This window comes from Chrysemys picta, chromosome 11, assembly GCF_011386835.1.
Source record: "Chrysemys picta bellii isolate R12L10 chromosome 11, ASM1138683v2, whole genome shotgun sequence".
Taxonomy (NCBI): Eukaryota; Metazoa; Chordata; order Testudines; family Emydidae; genus Chrysemys; species Chrysemys picta.
The window spans coordinates 15,136,416-15,152,978 of NC_088801.1; the positions used below are offsets into that span (position 1 = coordinate 15,136,416).

Consider the following 16,563-nt stretch of genomic DNA (forward strand, 5'->3'; position numbering starts at 1 on the left):
AAGGAAGTGTTATTTACTCCATCTCATAACACAAGAAGTAGGGGTCACCAAATGAAATTAATAGGCATCAGGTTTAAAACAACAAAAGGAAGTATTTCTTCACACAATGCACAGTCAACCTGTGGAACTCTGTCAGAGGATGTTAAGAGATGTTAAGAGTAACAAGAAGGGTTTCTTCAGGTATGTTAGCAACAAGAAGAAAGTCAAGGAAAGTGTGGGCCCCTTACTGAATGAGGGAGGCAACCTAGTGACAGAGGATGTGGAAAAAGCTAATGTACTCAATGCTTTTTTTGCCTCTGTCTTCACAAACAAGGTCAGCTCCCAGGCTGCTGCACTGGGCAGCACAGCATGGGGAGGAGGCGACCAGCCCTCTGTGGAGAAAGAAGTGGTTCGGGACTATTTAGAAAAACTGGACGAGCATAAGTCCCTGGGGCCAGATGCGCTGCATCCGAGGGTGCTAAAGGAGTTGGCAGATGTGATTGCAGAGCCATTGGCCATTAACTTTGAAAACCCATAGCGATCGGGGGAGGTCCCAGATGACTGGAAAAAGGCTAATGTAGTGCCCATCTTTAAAAAAGGGAAGAAGGAGGATCCAGGGAACTACAGGCCAGTCAGCCTCACCTCAGTCCCTGGAAAAATCATGGAGCAGGTCCTCAAGGAATCAATCCTGAAGCACTTAGAGGAGAGGAAAGTGATCAGGAACAGTCAGCATGGATTCACCAAAGGCAAGTCATGCTTGACTAACCTAATTGCCTTCTATGAGGAGATAACTGGGTCTGTGGATGAGGGGAAAGCAGTGGATGCGTTATTCCTTGACTTTAGCAAAGCTTTTGATACAGTCTCCCACCGTATTCTTGCCAGCAAGTTAAAGAAGTATGGGCTGGATGAATGGACTATAAGGTGGATAGAAAGCTGGCTAGATCGTCAGGCTCAACGGGTAGTGATCAAAGCCTCCATGTCTAGTTGGCAGCCGGTTTAAAGCGGAGTGCCCCAAGGGTCGGTCCTGGGGCCGGTTTTGTTCAATATCTTCATCAATGATCTGGAGGATGGCGTGGACTGCACTCTCAGCAAGTTTGCAGATGACACTAAACTGAGAGGAGTGGTAGATACGCTGGAGGGTAGGGATAGGATACAGAGGGACCTAGACAAATTAGAGGATTTGGCCAAAAGAAACCTGATGAGGTTCAACAAGGACAAGTGCAGAGTCCTGCACTTAGGACAGAAGAATCCCATTCACTGTTACAGACTAGGGACCGAATGGCTAGGCAGCAGTTCTGCAGAAAAGGACTTAGGGGTTATAGTGGATGAGAAGCTGGATATGAGTCAACAGTGTGCTCTTGTTGCCAAGAAGACTAATGGCATTTTGGGCTGTATAAGTAGGGGCATTGCCACAGATCGAGGGATGTGATCATTCCCCTCTATTCGACATTGGTGTGGCCTCATCTGGAGTACTGTGTCCAGTTTTGGGCCCCACACTACAAGGAGGATGTGGAAAAATTGGAAAGAGTCCAGCGGAGCGCAACAAAAATGATTAGTGGTCTGGAGCACATGACTTATGAGGAGAGGCTGAGGGAATTGGGATTGTTTAGTCTGCAGAAGAGAAGAATGAGGGGGGATCTGATAGCTGCTTTCAACTACCTGAAAGGGGGTTCCAAAGAGGATGGCTCTAGACTGTTCTCAGTGATACCCAATGACAGAACAAGGAGTAATGGTCTCAAGTTGCAGTGGGGGAGGTTTAGGTTGGATCTTAGGAAAAACTTTTTCACTAGGAGGGTGGTGAAGCACTGGAATGGGTTACCTAGGGAGGTGGTGGAATCTCCTTCCTTAGAGGTTTTTAAGGTCAGGCTTGACAAAGCCCTGGCTGGGATGATTTAGTTGGGAATTGGTCCTGCTTTGAGCAGGGGTTGGACTAGATGACCTCCTGAGGTCCCTTCCAACCCTGCTATTCTATGATTCTATGTTGTGAAGGTCAAGATATAGCAGGGTTAAAAAATGAACTAGAGAAGTTCATGAAGGATAGGTCCATCAATGGCTATTAGCCAGGATGGGCAGGGATGGTGTCCCTAGCCTCTGTTTGCCAGAAACTGGGAATCAGCGACAGGGAATAGGACACTTGATGATTACCTGTTCTATTCATTCCCTCTGGGGCACTTGGCATTAGCAACTGTTGTCAGACAGGATATTGGGCTAGATGGACCTTTGGTCTGACCCAGTATAGCCATTCTTATATCCTCTGGTCCTTTCAATCTCCCTCCTCTTTGTTCTCCTAGCCATCCCAGTCCTCCAAGTACCTTAACTTTAATTTCCCAACCTGTACAAGACTTAAAACTCAGCCTTAATGCTGAATTAGTATGCTTTTTGCATATAGGTACTAAATGTATTGGTCTCCTTTAAAATGGCAATATTTGCCTGCAATTACAGCAATGATATCAACTATTTATATTTAAACTAGGAAATGACTGCGGCATCTCAAATGCCCCTCTAAGTTAACAGTTGGTAAATGTGGATATATTGATCAAGACAAAAAAGGTTAAGGGTGTTTAAACTTTTATTGTCCAACATTAAAATGGTGATGGGTTTTTTTTGGGTGGGGGCAGTTCTACAGAGGCCTTGGTTTCTTGGCAAGCACTCAAAAGCATTCATTCTACAACTGAAAGTGTCTTAATGAAAAACAAGAGAACAAGTAGTTAAAATAAGCATTTATATTGAAACGGAGTTATTATGTGAAACAAACATAATAGACTGTCTCTTTTTGGAGGCCAAATATCTCCTTTTTTCAAATAAAAGTTAATGAAAATAAGAGGGCTAATTTTACCCTTAGTCCTGATGTTTATTTCTCTTAACACACAAGATGGAGGAGAGACATGATAGAAAAAGTAGCAGAAATATGGCCTTTGTTGATGTTCTGGAAACGCTGGATGGCTGATCAGTTACAAACGCGTGCTTTCATCAGATGCATGTAAAGCAACCCCCATCCTTTCATGTATTTATACCTGCTCCTGTATTTTTCACTTCATGCAGCTGATGAAGCGGGTTCTAGCCCACGAAAGCTTATGCCCAAATAAATTTGTTAGTCTCTAAGGTGCCACAAGGACTCCTCGTTGTTTTTGCTGATACAGACTAACACGGCTAACACTCTGAAAACTGATACTTCAGACACTCCTCTAAATTGCTCAAATGTGCAACCCAGGGCAGTGGAACGTAGAATGACAGGTTTTCTTGTGAAATTGTTGATACTTCCTGTTTCTCGATGGAAAAGCTATTCTCATTTCTGCTTATTGTTCTGTGTGTAAAGCAGGAAGTATGGGAGATATAGCAGTGAACCCCTAAAAAGGTTTTGGTTTGTGTTGCTCAGAGGCCCTCGGGTAGTACTGCACACAAAAAGCCATTTGTAGTTTGCAACAACATGTGTTGTCCTACAAAACCCAGACTACATATTCTTGAGTGCCACCTACTGACACTTTATATGTATAGAAGGTTTAGTTCAGGGGTCGTCAACCTATGGCATGTGTGCCAAACACGGCACGCAAGCCGATTTTGAGTGGCACACTGCTGCCTGCCGCAGTCCCGGCCCACAGCCCCACTCAGCCCCCCTCACCCACCGCTCTCCCCTGCGGGGGCAGGAGGCAGAAGCTTGGTCCTGCAGCAGCCAAGCTTCCCCCCTCCCCCGCTTCTTCCCCCAGCATGGTGCTTTCCTGCCCCTCCTCTTCTCCTTCCCTGCGCCGATCAGCTGATGGCCCGGGGGAGTGGGAGGAGTAGCAGTGTGCTCACTGCTCTGTAGAGGAGGCAGAGAAGAGGTAGGGACGGGGCCTTGGGGAAGGGGGTGGAACAGGGTATATCCTTTCCAGCCTCCTGCCATGAGCCGCTCAGGGCAGGGGGCTGGGAGCACCCCCACAAGCTGAGCACCCCAGTCCCCGGCCCTGAACCCCCCCACACACCCAGCCTTCTGCCCTGCACCTCCACACACCCCAGCCCTCTGCCCTGACCCCTGAACCCCCCCACACCCCCAGCCTTCTGCCCTGAACCCCCCCATGTCCCCACTGCCCTCACCCCTGAACCCCCCCACACCTCCAGCCTTCTGCGCTGCACGCCCCACACACCCCCAGCCCTCTGCCCTGACCCCTGAACCCCCCTCCAGGTCTGGGGTCCCGGCTGCTGGTCCCTTGCCAGCCGGTGTCCCGGCCGCAGGCCCCGCTCAGCCCGCTGCTGGCCTAGGTGAACAGAATCCCAGGCTGGAAGCGGGCTGAGCAGGCTGGCAGCATAAGATCAGCATTTTAATTTAATTTTAAATGAAGCTTCTTAAACATTTTGAAAACCTTGTTTACTTTACATACAACAGTTTAGTTATATATTATAGACTTATAGAGAGAGAGACCTTCTAAAAAAAAGTTAACATGTATTACCGGCACGCGAAACCTTAAATTAAAGTGAATACATGAAGACTTGGCACACCACTTTTGAAAGGTTGCCTACCCCTGGTTTAGTTAATAGGATTATGCAGACTAGAGCAGTCCCCTTCCATCCACATTCATATAGCTAGACTCAGCAGGCTCATCCCCTGAGGATAACTGTTCCTACTTTTTTTTTCTGTTGTGGCAGCAGAGTTCTCCTTGTTCTTCTACCATCTTTAACCTTAGAGTCCCCATCCTCCATCTTTTGCCTCTGTCCTTAGGTTCTGTCTGCACTCCTATTGGCTGTCCTATCTGAAATTCAGAGAACTTTTTTGTACTGCTGTCTTAGGAGTATTTGGCTTGCAGTCCTCACAATTGAATTTGTTCTGTCACCTTTTTTGCACCTGCTGCTTTCAAAAGTTGATTTGCTGTTGGAAATAGTCTTTGTAGCATATCACATGAGACTGTATTGGGCTGCTGCTTAGGCCACCTGTTGGTGGTTTTTCTCCAATCCCCTAAGGCTGTTCGTGAGTCTTTATTCTTCCAGAATGGCTATTTTTAAATTAATTTATTGGCAATCTTGATAGCTGCTTCTGCTCTGTTGTTAGACTGGCTGTAATAAAGAGAAGCTGTGATCACTGGTGCATTCAAATTCTGCTGATGCTACAAACTTTGCAAATTCCCAAGAGGCAAATTTCTAACAACTTTTTAAAAAGTTGCAATGTGGCCGTTAATCTAATTTTTCCTCTTACCACTCTGCAATTTTTCCAAAGTTGGAAAAAAATAAAGGAGAGAGAGAGAGAGAGAGAGAGTATAGAAATAACTCAAAGCTCTTAGACATCATTCATTTAATTGCAATTAGAGGCAAAGAGGGAGTGCGGGGAGGGAGCAGAGGAAAAAAGGAGGACAAAACAAACTGATGTGTCAAAAAAATTGCAAACGTATACACTTGAATTTGAATCTTTTAAAGTTTTTTTTTCTTAATTTTTTTGTGGAAAATAATTTGTGGATGAGAATTTAAGCACTTTTCAGGAAAAAAAACAAGAGTTCTCCAGAGAGCACTGGCATAACACTGGTTGATTAAGCTTCATTTAACTTAAAATCACACACCCTGGCCCCATTCAGAGTACTCACATGCTTTTAAAAATGAATACAGGTTTGAGGTTATGATTTTCAAAGAGGACTGAAGGAATTAAGATTCACCTCCCTTTGACTCTTAAAGGGGATTGGATGCCTAGCTTCATGCTTTGAAAGTGGGCTGTAGGGGTTCTGGGAGCCGTAACTGGTGTGGTGGGATTCAGTGACTTTTGTAATGGGTATGCAGGGAGCTCATGGGAATTGTGACTGGCATGGTTTTAAAATGACAGCACAGCATTACATCTACTGTATTACATTTTAGTAAGCAGCTTGGTCCTCACCCTGTAAGGGGAGTCAGGACCTAGTGAACCAATGACAGGTAAGAATGAGCCCATCTCAGCCCACGTGTAAGCAATTAATTGCCTAACTAGTCGGTTGTCAGCTAATTGGCTAACAAGCACATAGACCTGATACAAAACTACCAGAGCTAAGCTGGAGAAGGGTGATCAAGAGAGAGGTTTCTAAAGAGTGGAGCTTTAAGGGAAAAGAACTGCTGGAGGATCTCCTGGATAGCTCTGGGGGGACCCAGGCTGTGAGGAGCTCTGTGCTGCCAGGAGAAGAACTGCAGTCAGCACAAAGGTTCTACAGAGGGACTGGTGCTAGGTAAGGAATTAAGGTCAAGTGCCTTGTGGATAAAGGGACTGGAGGTAGCTCTTAACCCAGGCTTCTGATCAGTCCTTTCTTGTCCTTTCTTTTTGTTCAATCTTCAGTTGATTAATCAAACCTTCAGAAGGGGGATTCCGTTCAATACCCAAAAGCCTTGCTGAATTTATGGATTACCTACTCTGGGAAACGAAAATGGCACATACTTGCACCTGGCTGTAAGTGCATGGGGTTAGTGAGGGGGAGGGATAGTTCAGTGGTTTGAGCATTGGCCTGCTAAACCCAGGGTTGTGAGTTCAATCCTTGAGGGGACCACTTAGGAATTTGGGGCAAAAATCAGAACTTGGTCCTGCTAGTGAAGGCAGGGGGCTGGACTCAATTACCTTTCAAGGTCCATCCCTTCCAGCTCTATGAGATAGGTATATTTTATTTTAGTATGTGCATCTTACAGTGGCCTAGTGGCTACTGCACTGGACTGGGACTCCAGAGATCTATGTTCTGTTCCTAGCTCTGCTATAGCTCTGAGTGACCTTGGACAATTTTATTTTCATCACTGTGCCTCTGCTTCCTCCTCTGTCACACGGGGAACATGGTACTGACCTCCTTTGAAAAGTGCTTTGATGAAAAGCTCTATACAAGAGCCAGGTGTTGGCATATGCTGGTATATTAAACAGACAGGCACTCTGTACATAGTCGTAGCAGGCATATAGCTGTGGCTCATCATTATCATAGCTATTCGCTAAGATGGTTAGGGATGAAAGTGTCCCTAAACCTCTGACTGCCACAAGCTGGGACTGGATGATGGGGAGTGCCCTGTTGTGTTCAATCCCTATGAAGCATCTGGCTCTGGTCACTGCCAGACAGGATACTGGGGTAAGTGGACCATTGGTCTTACCCAGTATGACTTCTTATGTTCCCCTTCTTGGTCCAAAATTGCCAGAATATGTTGGTCTTTGGGGTACACTGCATGGTTTCTCCTCTTTACTCAGGCTTGTGAGGAGGGCGGGGTGTGAGAGGGGGCTAATGTTTGTGTGGGGGGAGGACTTGGCTGTATTTGTTATGTAGATTAGTTGCTGGCTTTTTAGTTGGGTTGTATCTTCAATTTTAGTAAAGATATAGGGCCTAAACTAAAGCCTATTGAAGTCAATGGAAGGATTCCCACTGGCTTCAGTGGGCCTTTCATCAGGCCCCTAGTGCAGAAGATCATCTTGTTACTTAAACATTTATTTGTTGATATAGAATTCTACCTGTCAAACTAGACACAGTCAGCCACTCTGCTATTAGGGAAGTGGCACTCTGGGCTGTTCACCAGGGATACAGTAAGAAGGAAAGCAGAGGCACTCACTTACTGCAAGCAGGGAGACAGCTGAATATCCTCTCACTTTTCACTGACTTAAGGGAAGCTGTTCCCCACCTACAGCTATCCTTCCCCTTGGCTGCTGAGGTTTCCCAGTATGACCACTGATGGTGTGAAACACTGCAGCTGTTGAATCAGAAGACCTAAGCAACAGCTGTGGGTGGAGAGGAAGTGAAGCAGATTCTAAGGAGGCACTTAGGAATGCAAAATGTAATTACACAAAAGGTAACATGAGCAGGACACTGGGGTTAACATGCCTAATCTTAGTCCCCTCCAGAGGTCATGACCTTGTTCTTACACTGCATTCCCAAGTGCAGCACCTGCAGCAGCACCATGCCACCTATTCTGTATAGGGAGGATAGTACCTATTGAATTGCCAGAATACCTGGATTATTCCTAGAGACTTACAATTAGAAACCATTTGTCCTATTTTTACTCAGTCTCTAGGAATAGTCCAGGCATTTTGGCAATTCAATATTTGGGTTTTTAATGTTATTTCAATGCCTATGGCTATGTTGTATACAATTGTGCTCTTTTATTCCAGGAACAAACAGTCTCCGAAAGAAGTATTCAGTGGTGAACAGGGTTTGGAGAGAAGAGAAATGAGTACCAACACTATCAAAGCAGTTCTCTTGCTCAAAGTGAATGTTAACAACTGTTCAGTTTTTCATGACACACTCTTTTAGACACTAAGTTACTGGCAAAAATCCTTGGGTTGGGGAAATATGCATGTCTTGCTGTTGAGTCAGGATCTGTCAGATACCAGTACATGTCTTAAGTTTTACTTTTGTCTTTTGTGAGACTATTTTGTAGCCCTAAAAATATCACCACAAAAGTTTGTCTGATTTTTGAAAATACAGTGAATAATGGCCAGATACTTAGCATTGACTTGACTGGCATTATACTGAGTTAATTTTATTTACACCAGTGAGGGATCTCCAATCCAAGTTCTGACTTTGCTTAATTTATTCTGTCCGAGATCACAGCTTGAGGCAGTATGAGTTTCATTCTGGGTCCTTTTGCTCTATTGAATTTCCTTGAAAGGTGATCAAAATGGCACAATGCATGTGACCTTGCTAATATACACAGTACTAGAATTATTTATTTGGAATTATATTTCATACCACGGATTCCTGCATCCCGTAACTTCACTACTTGGCTATAGTACCTTTTTGAACACTGTTATGGGGCTTGGAATTCTATCCACCACAATCCTTAGACCCTCGTCCTTGTGGAGGTTTTCCCCCCCTCCCCCGCCCTTCATAGCTTTAGTCCTTAGCCTGGTTATTTTAACTACTGTAATACCATTCTCAACTCAAATTTCTAGTAGAAATCCTTCTGAACCTTTTCACTCTCTTTGTATTGACTACTTTTCTGATATCTTTACCGATAGCAAATATTCTATTTTCTTTTCAGTTCTTAAAATCCTTCTGTACTAACTGTGCTCAGCAGGTAAATAATGTACCCAGATTTTGTCACTTTTTTTAACCTAACAATATTAATCAAACCGCTTTCTTATGGTTCCGTTCTTCTGCTCTACAGCAGCCATGGCATGAAATATTTTGTGAAATAGCTTTTGAGAGAAGTTTGGTTTTTCTTTTTGCTCCTGATCACACAAGTATAGGTGTGGGTGTTTACTGACCTGGTCAGAACTTACAATGAAACACTTATTTTTGTGGAATGGGTTTTTTGGAGGAGGGTCCAACAGAAGTAGAAGATAGGCAGAGTTCTCTTGGAAATCTCCCTGAGTAATGACAACCCATCCAGCTCTTCAGCAGCCAACCTGCCAGAGTGTTTGAGGATGGGATCCTGACTCTGGGGCAGCCCGCCATGTGGATAGTTTCAGAGTAGTGGACCCACAGATCTATAGGAAACCCTAAAATCACCCCATGGATTTCTAGACATCTACTTGGAGTACCTGCACCTCTACACTTAATCTATTATTTCATCTCCCATAGGCTGCCCCAGTGGTAGATTGGTAACCATACTCTTATATTCACCAACAGCTGCATGATGCTACCCAGTTTGCTAGAGGAACTTAGCAGCCTGTAGCAACTGTACTGTCTCTCTTCCCAGCCAGCCAGGTACCAGGTGGTGCAAAGGAGGAGAGCATGTGATCCTGTCATTCTTTGTCATGTATTCATCCCTTATTTGAAAACTAGAGTATTTGTACAGCAATACTATCTGGATTGGCAGTGTCAACTTCTGTATGTTCTAAATATAACAATGATGACCTATGGTCATCGACAGCATTTGAACCTCATCACCAAAGTCTAGATCTCTATTACTTGAGTGAAAGGTGTAACTCTGCTAGCTGGCAAAGTTAATAGCCTGTTATCCCTAATGTGCACTAGTCACTAGGGGCACATGAAGCATGCTTTAAAACGTACTACACAGACACTACCTCACTGAGTAGACTTTAGGGTGCTGTTCAAGCTTTCACTGGCTTCCAACTTCCAGGTTCGTACTAAGTTTTGCTGAAACTTCAACTAATATTCAGAATTCCACACTATTTTCAGTTATGTGCAGCATTTTGATTTCCCCCAACACTAAAACAAGCAGTCAAATGTGCTTGATATTTTAATGTAAAAATTGTATGTGTTTCAAGTTTTTTTTGGGTAGCCCACTTATTAGTCATTCTGAATTGCAGGCATTTTCTGAGTGCCTTCTGTTTCAAGTGTTCACACCCTCTGGTGATAGACTGCTGCAGAGATTAAAACAAGGGGCCATGATTACAAGAGATCAATTTAAAAAAAAAACATTTTCTATTTGAAGGGCTGCATCAGGATAGTTGAATAGAAAGATAGTGGGAGTCTTGAAAATGAATGGCCAATGGGAATCTATAGGAAACCGTAGCCCTTCCTTAAGAGCTCTGCATGGCTTTAAAGGCTTGCAAAGTGGTCTTCCCCTTCCTCTTCCTGACCTTCCTCCCCCCCCCCCCACTCCCCCGGAGCCCTAAAGAGCTTATTACAAACATAAGAGCTCCAGGCTTGTGGGTCTCTATTTAGACCTTGGCTCTAATTGCAGAGAAGTCTGGTAGAGCCTGGAGCTATGAACTGAACAGAGATAAAATATTTTCTTTTCAGTTTGTCATTTAACACTTCAATGGCCAGCATCCTCTGGGATTCAAGCATTATGCAGTGAGACCTAGACCCCACTGCAGTTTATTTCTTGTAGTGTAATTTTTCATGTAGTAGATGATTCAGCTGGTAAAATGATGTGGCTTTGAAATTAGTTTTTGGTACTTAGCATTTAATATTCCTCTCGTTTGCTCTGCAATTAGCTTTCACTAATGCCATTTAATCTATTTGTAACATTTCTCAAATCATACAAGTAGATGTGATTTGAAATGAAGTTAAATCTCTTGAACTTTTCCTTACGCTAATTTCAAATGCCAGCAGGGCACCAACTGCTGTGAAAATTAATGAATGAGCTATTCCAGACTTTCATTTCATTTGAATGACTTTGCACTCGGAGCATATGTGACAAACTATACTCCAATAATATAAATGATGGTGGAGCAATAAGTATTTTGCTGGTTGTTTGGCTGTACAATCAGAGTTGACAGCTTCTGATTTTTCTCTGCAAGGAAATTATAGATCAGGGGTCAGCAACGTTCAGCACACGGCTCGCCAGGGTAAGCACCCTGGCGGGCCGGGCCAGTTTTATTTATCTGCTGACGCGGCAGGTTCAGCCGATCACGGCCCCCACTGGCCTCGGTTCGCCGTCCCGGGCCAATGGGGGCGGCGAGAAGCCACGGCCAGCACATCGCTCACCTGCGCCACTTCTCGTCACCCCCATTGGCCCGGGACGGCGAACCGCGGCCAGTGGGGGCCGCGATCGGCCAAACCTGCCGCGTCAGCAGGTAAATAAAACTGGCCCGGCCCGCCAGGGTACTTACCCTGGCGAGCCGCGTGCCGAACGTTGCCGACCCCTGTTATAGAATATATTAGGAAACATCCACCCCTCAGAATGACAGTTTAGTTATAGAATTATAACACTACATTGATTTACTAAAAAACCCTGCCATTTTTTTTGTTGTGAAATAGTATTAAAATAAGATACCAGTCGCATACCCAGTTCCATAACAGCACTTAGCTTTCCCACCCAAAAACATTGGGCCATAACATAGATGCCAGCTTTTACTAAGGGAGAGGCAATTTACCTATGTCATTCCATAGGCATTTAACTCCTCTCATAGTCTGACTTTGCTTTAGCAGATTTGGATAGAATGAACTAATACCACATTGTAACTAACTTCATTCAGAAGCTCAGGTTGCATTTATTCCTTCATCCCATCTCCACTCTGAAAGTCTGTGTGCTGTTGAGAAAAAGAAGTCTCAAGCAAGGTGAATATGAAGCTGAAGCGGAGGGAAACAATCCTATAGCTGTCAGTGTTCCCTCTAATTTTTCCCATCCATGGGTGGGAAGAATTTTGTTATGTGCACCAATATGGAGGTGATGTGTGGCTATTCCCCCATATTGACTGGGTACAGGTTATATCCAGATGGCATAGAGAGAATTTCTAGACACCATTAATGACTTGGATCAGCTTCTTCTGGAACCCATAAGGGGAGAGGCAATTCTTGATTTAGTCATAAGTGGAGCATTGGGTCTGGTCTAAGAGGTAAATATAGCTGAACTGCTCAGTAATAGTGACCACAATGTAATTAAATTTAAACATCCTTGTGTGTGGGGGGAAACATCCAAGAAACCCACTTCAATAGCACTGAACTTCAAAAAGGGTAACTACACAAAACTGAGGAGGTTAGCTGAATGGAAATTAAAAGGAACAGTCACCAGGATGACATGCCTGCAAGCTGTATGGAAACTTTTTAAACACCATAATAAAGGCTCAAACTAAATAGGAGGACCACAAAAAGCTACTATAGCTACATAGCAGAGTACAAGAGGTGGCTTTAAAATACTTTAAAATACATACTTTAAAAATTGGAAGTCAAATCCTACTAAGGAAAATAGGAAGAACATAAACTCTGGCGAGTCAAGTGTTGTAAAAGTATAATTAGGCAGACTAAAAAAAAAAGTTGAAGAGCCGCTAGCAAAAGACACAAACTATTTTTTTAAGTATGTTAGAAGCAAGAAGCCTGACAATCAGTGGGGAACCTTGGATGACTGAGGTGTTAAAGGAGTACTCATGGAAGACAAGGCTATTGCAAAGAAGCTAAACAAATTATTTACATCAGTCTCCAGAGCAGAAGGTTTAAGGGAGATTCTGACACCTGAGCCATACTTTTTAGGTGACAAATCTGAGGAACTGTCCCAGATTGAAAGGGCTTTGGAACAATTGATTAAACAGCAATAAGTTACCAGGACAAGATGGTATTTACCCAAAATGTTCAGAAGGAACTAAAATATGGAATTGCAGAACTACTTACTGTATAACCTATTACTTAAATTACCAGATGACTGGAGAATAGCTAGTGTAATGCTGAATTTTATTATTATTTATTAAAGAAAAGGTTCCAGAGGCAGTCCGGCTAATTACAGGCCGGTAAGCCTAACTTCAGTACCTGGCAATTGGTTGAACTATAGTAAAGAACAGAATTATCAGATGCCTAGATGACAACAATACGTTGGAAGAGGCAACGTAGCTTTTTGTAAATGGAAATCATGCCTCACTAATCCACTAAAATACTTTGAGGATTTCAAAAGCATGTGGATATAGTGTACTTAAGTTATCAGAAAGTCTTTGACAAGGTCCCTCACCAAATGCTCTAAAGCAGTGGTTCCCAAACTTGTTCCGCCACTTGTGCAGGGAAAGCCCCTGGTGGGCCGGGCCGGTTTGTTTACCTGCCGCATCTGCAGGTTCAGCCGATCTCAGTTCCCAGTGGCCACAGTTCGCTGCTCCAGGCCAATGGGAGCTGCTGGAAGCGGCGCGGGCTGAGGGACGTACTGGCCGCTGCTTCCAGCAGCTCCCATTGGCCTGGAGCAGCGAACCGCAGCCACTGGGAGCTACAATCAGCCGAACCTGCGGACGCGGCAGGTAAACAAACCGGCCCGGCCCGGCAGGGGCTTTCCCTGCACAAGTGGTGGAACAAGTTTGGGAACCACTGCTCTAAAGCAAAGTAGTCATGGGATAAGAGGGAAGGTCCTTTTGGGGATCCCTAACTGGTTAAAAGACACAAACAAAGGGTAGGAATAAATGGTCAGTGTTCACAGAAGTAAGTGCTGTTCGACATTCATAAACTCTCTAGAAAAAGGGGTAAAGAGTGAGATGGCAAAGTTTGCAGACAATACAAAATTACTCAAGATATGTCCAAAGCCAGCTGCAAAGGGATCTGACACAAGTGGGTGATGGGGCAACAAAATAAATGTATTTCAATGTTGATAGGTGCAAAGTAATGCACATTTGAAAAAATACCAACTATACCGACAAAATGTTGAGGTCTAAATGAGCTGTTATGATTCAGAAAAGATCTTGGCGTCATGGATAGTTCTTTGAAAAATCTGCTCAGTGTGCAGCAGCAGTCAAAAAAACTAATGTTAGGAACCATTGGGAAAGGGACAGGCGACAAAACACGATCATAATGCCATTGTATAAATCCATGGTATGACCACCCCTTGAATACTATGTGCAGTTCTGGTCGCCCCATCTCAAAGATATATTAGCCTTGGAAAAGGTACAGAGAAGGGCAAGAAAAAATGATTAAGAGTATGGAATAGCTTCAATATGAGGAGAGATTAAAAAGGTGGGGCTGGTCAGCTTGGAAAAGAGACAGCTAAGGGGGTATATGATACAGGTCTATACAGTTGTGAATGGTGTGGAGAAAGCGAATAAGGAAGTGGTGGTGTTTGGTTGTTTACTCCTTCACATGAACCAGAGGTCACTCAATGAAACCAATCAGCTTAAAAGAAACAGAAGGAAGTACTACTTCACACAAAGCAGTCAACCTGTGGAACTTGTTGCCAGGGGATGTTGTGAAGGCCAAATTATAACTTGGCTAAAAAAAAGAATTGGATTAGATCATAGAGGATAGGTCCATCAGTGGCTATTAGCCAAGATGGTCACATACATTACCACTGGTGTCCTTAAACCTCTGACAACCAGAAACTGGGATTCAATGACAACTACGCTGGTCTGTTCATTCCCTGTGAAGCATCTGGTAATGGCCACTGTCAGAGTATAGGATATTGGAGTTAGGTGGACCATTAGTCTGAGCAGTATGGACATTTATATTCTTTCATCCTAAGGAGTAGAAGGAAAAGGGTCTGAATTTACAGTAAGAAACTAAATATTTTCAGTTTTTAACATTAGACTTTTAAAAAAGTCTATTTATTAACTTTCTTAAAATAACATTGCTTAAACACATTGTAAGCTTTAAGATACTGAGGTTAAATATATTGGGCCAGAGCTTCTACTCTTACCTACCAGCTTAGCTCTACTGAAGTCAATTTACACTGGCTGAAGATCTGGCTATTGGTTTTTGTTCTGTAGCAGAAGTCCTACATTGAAAACTTAGTATCGGATCCTGACATCTAAATTGGGTAATTGCCCATTGGAGTCCAGTTGCTGAAATCTTCTTTGGCGTCAAAGGAGTCTTTCCATAGTAAGGAAATCAGGATGATAGCCCTGATGCAGCAAAACAGATGAGCATGTGCTTAAGTCCATTAGTATTAAAGGTACTTAAGCATGTGCCTAAAAAAAAAAAAAAAAAGTACCCACTTAAGTGCTTTGCTGAACAGGGATGATTTACAAATCAGGTTTGAGGTGCTTGAGTTTTAACTGAATGTAGTAAATGAAACTTGTTCTTCCAGTAGGAGTCTCTATTGACAAATTTTGATTCATTCATTTTATTTTTTAATCAATAAATAAATGATCAAACTTTTTAATTCTAACCCAGATTAAATAAGTGGCACCACAAAAATATATATACTAGACTCTGCTTTGCAGTCATAATGAGAAGATTAATTGGATTTGGTCTGGGAGTGGGCAGGTGGGGGAAATGCCACTGTTGTGCTCCCAAAGTTGCATGCAGAGTTGAAACACTGAATAACCTGAAATAAGGTAATTCAAAGAATGAGAGCAGATGTATTCTGGTTATTGTAACATGGAGGAGTCACTTTTTTTTAAAAAAACTCAATACCTAATGGACATAACGACTGAATTGTGTGAGGAGATTCAAGTTACAAACCATGCTTAATGGAAATAATAACGACCTTGACAAGTGCATCTTTAAGAGGTGTAACATAAAGTAGCTTGTAAACACAATTTGTGATGTGAGAATTAATGATGGCCTCAGCTGGATGCACTATATCCTTGGTCACGTCAGGGCAGATTTCTTTTGTTCTCTGCTTCATGCAGGGCAGCTATTTTCTTTTCTGTTTATTTCTGAATATCATTCAAGGACAGTCAAGGTCTTCTGTGTAATATTTCATCACTTATTCTCTGTCAGACACCAAAGCAGTTTTAGACATAATTTATGGGTATGATTTATGCATCCGAACACCTGTCAAACACAACACTTTAGACTTCTAAAATTTATGTTTTAAGAGGGACAAACAACATATAGAACAATGCAATTTAAGGCTTGTTTGTTTGCAGAGGCTTTTAAATATGGCCTTTGATTCTTGTTTTCTGATAGTCTACACTTTTGTTGGCTCATCATGCAGTACAATCTTGATTCTACAAGCCACACTTATTGAAATCTCCCAGTTATAGGAAAGGGTCATATCTCTTAATGTCTAGTAACTGTGCTGAAAATTCCCTTGACTATTTAAAAACTGCTTATCCTCCATGGCCCAATATTAGACTTTAAGGTCAGAAGAAACCATCACGATCATCTAGTCTGACCTCCTGCGCATTGCAAGCCACAGAACCTCCCCCACCCACTCCTGTAAGAAACACCTTACTCAGCCAGAATTACTGAAGTCCTCAAATCATGATTTAAAGACTTTAAGTTACAGGTAATCCATCATTTATGCTAGTTTAAACCAGCAAGTGACCTATGTTGCAGAGGAAGGTGGAAACCACCGAGTGTCTGCCTTTTGATTAGTCTAAACAAGCCAAGCTCTTTGCCTCCTTTCATCAGGTAGGCTTTCCATTCCTCAGCTCAT

At 43.1% G+C, this 16,563-nt stretch overlaps 1 long non-coding RNA gene across 1 annotated transcript; it reads left to right on the forward strand.

Moving 5' to 3' along the window:
* Positions 1–5,971: 5,971 nt before the first annotated feature.
* Positions 5,972–9,160, forward strand: LOC135974238 (uncharacterized). Its single transcript, XR_010591461.1, has 3 exons — positions 5,972–6,131; positions 6,239–6,349; positions 8,033–9,160. It is a non-coding gene; the product is annotated as an uncharacterized LOC135974238 (long non-coding RNA).
* The last annotated feature ends 7,403 nt before the right edge of the window (positions 9,161–16,563 follow it).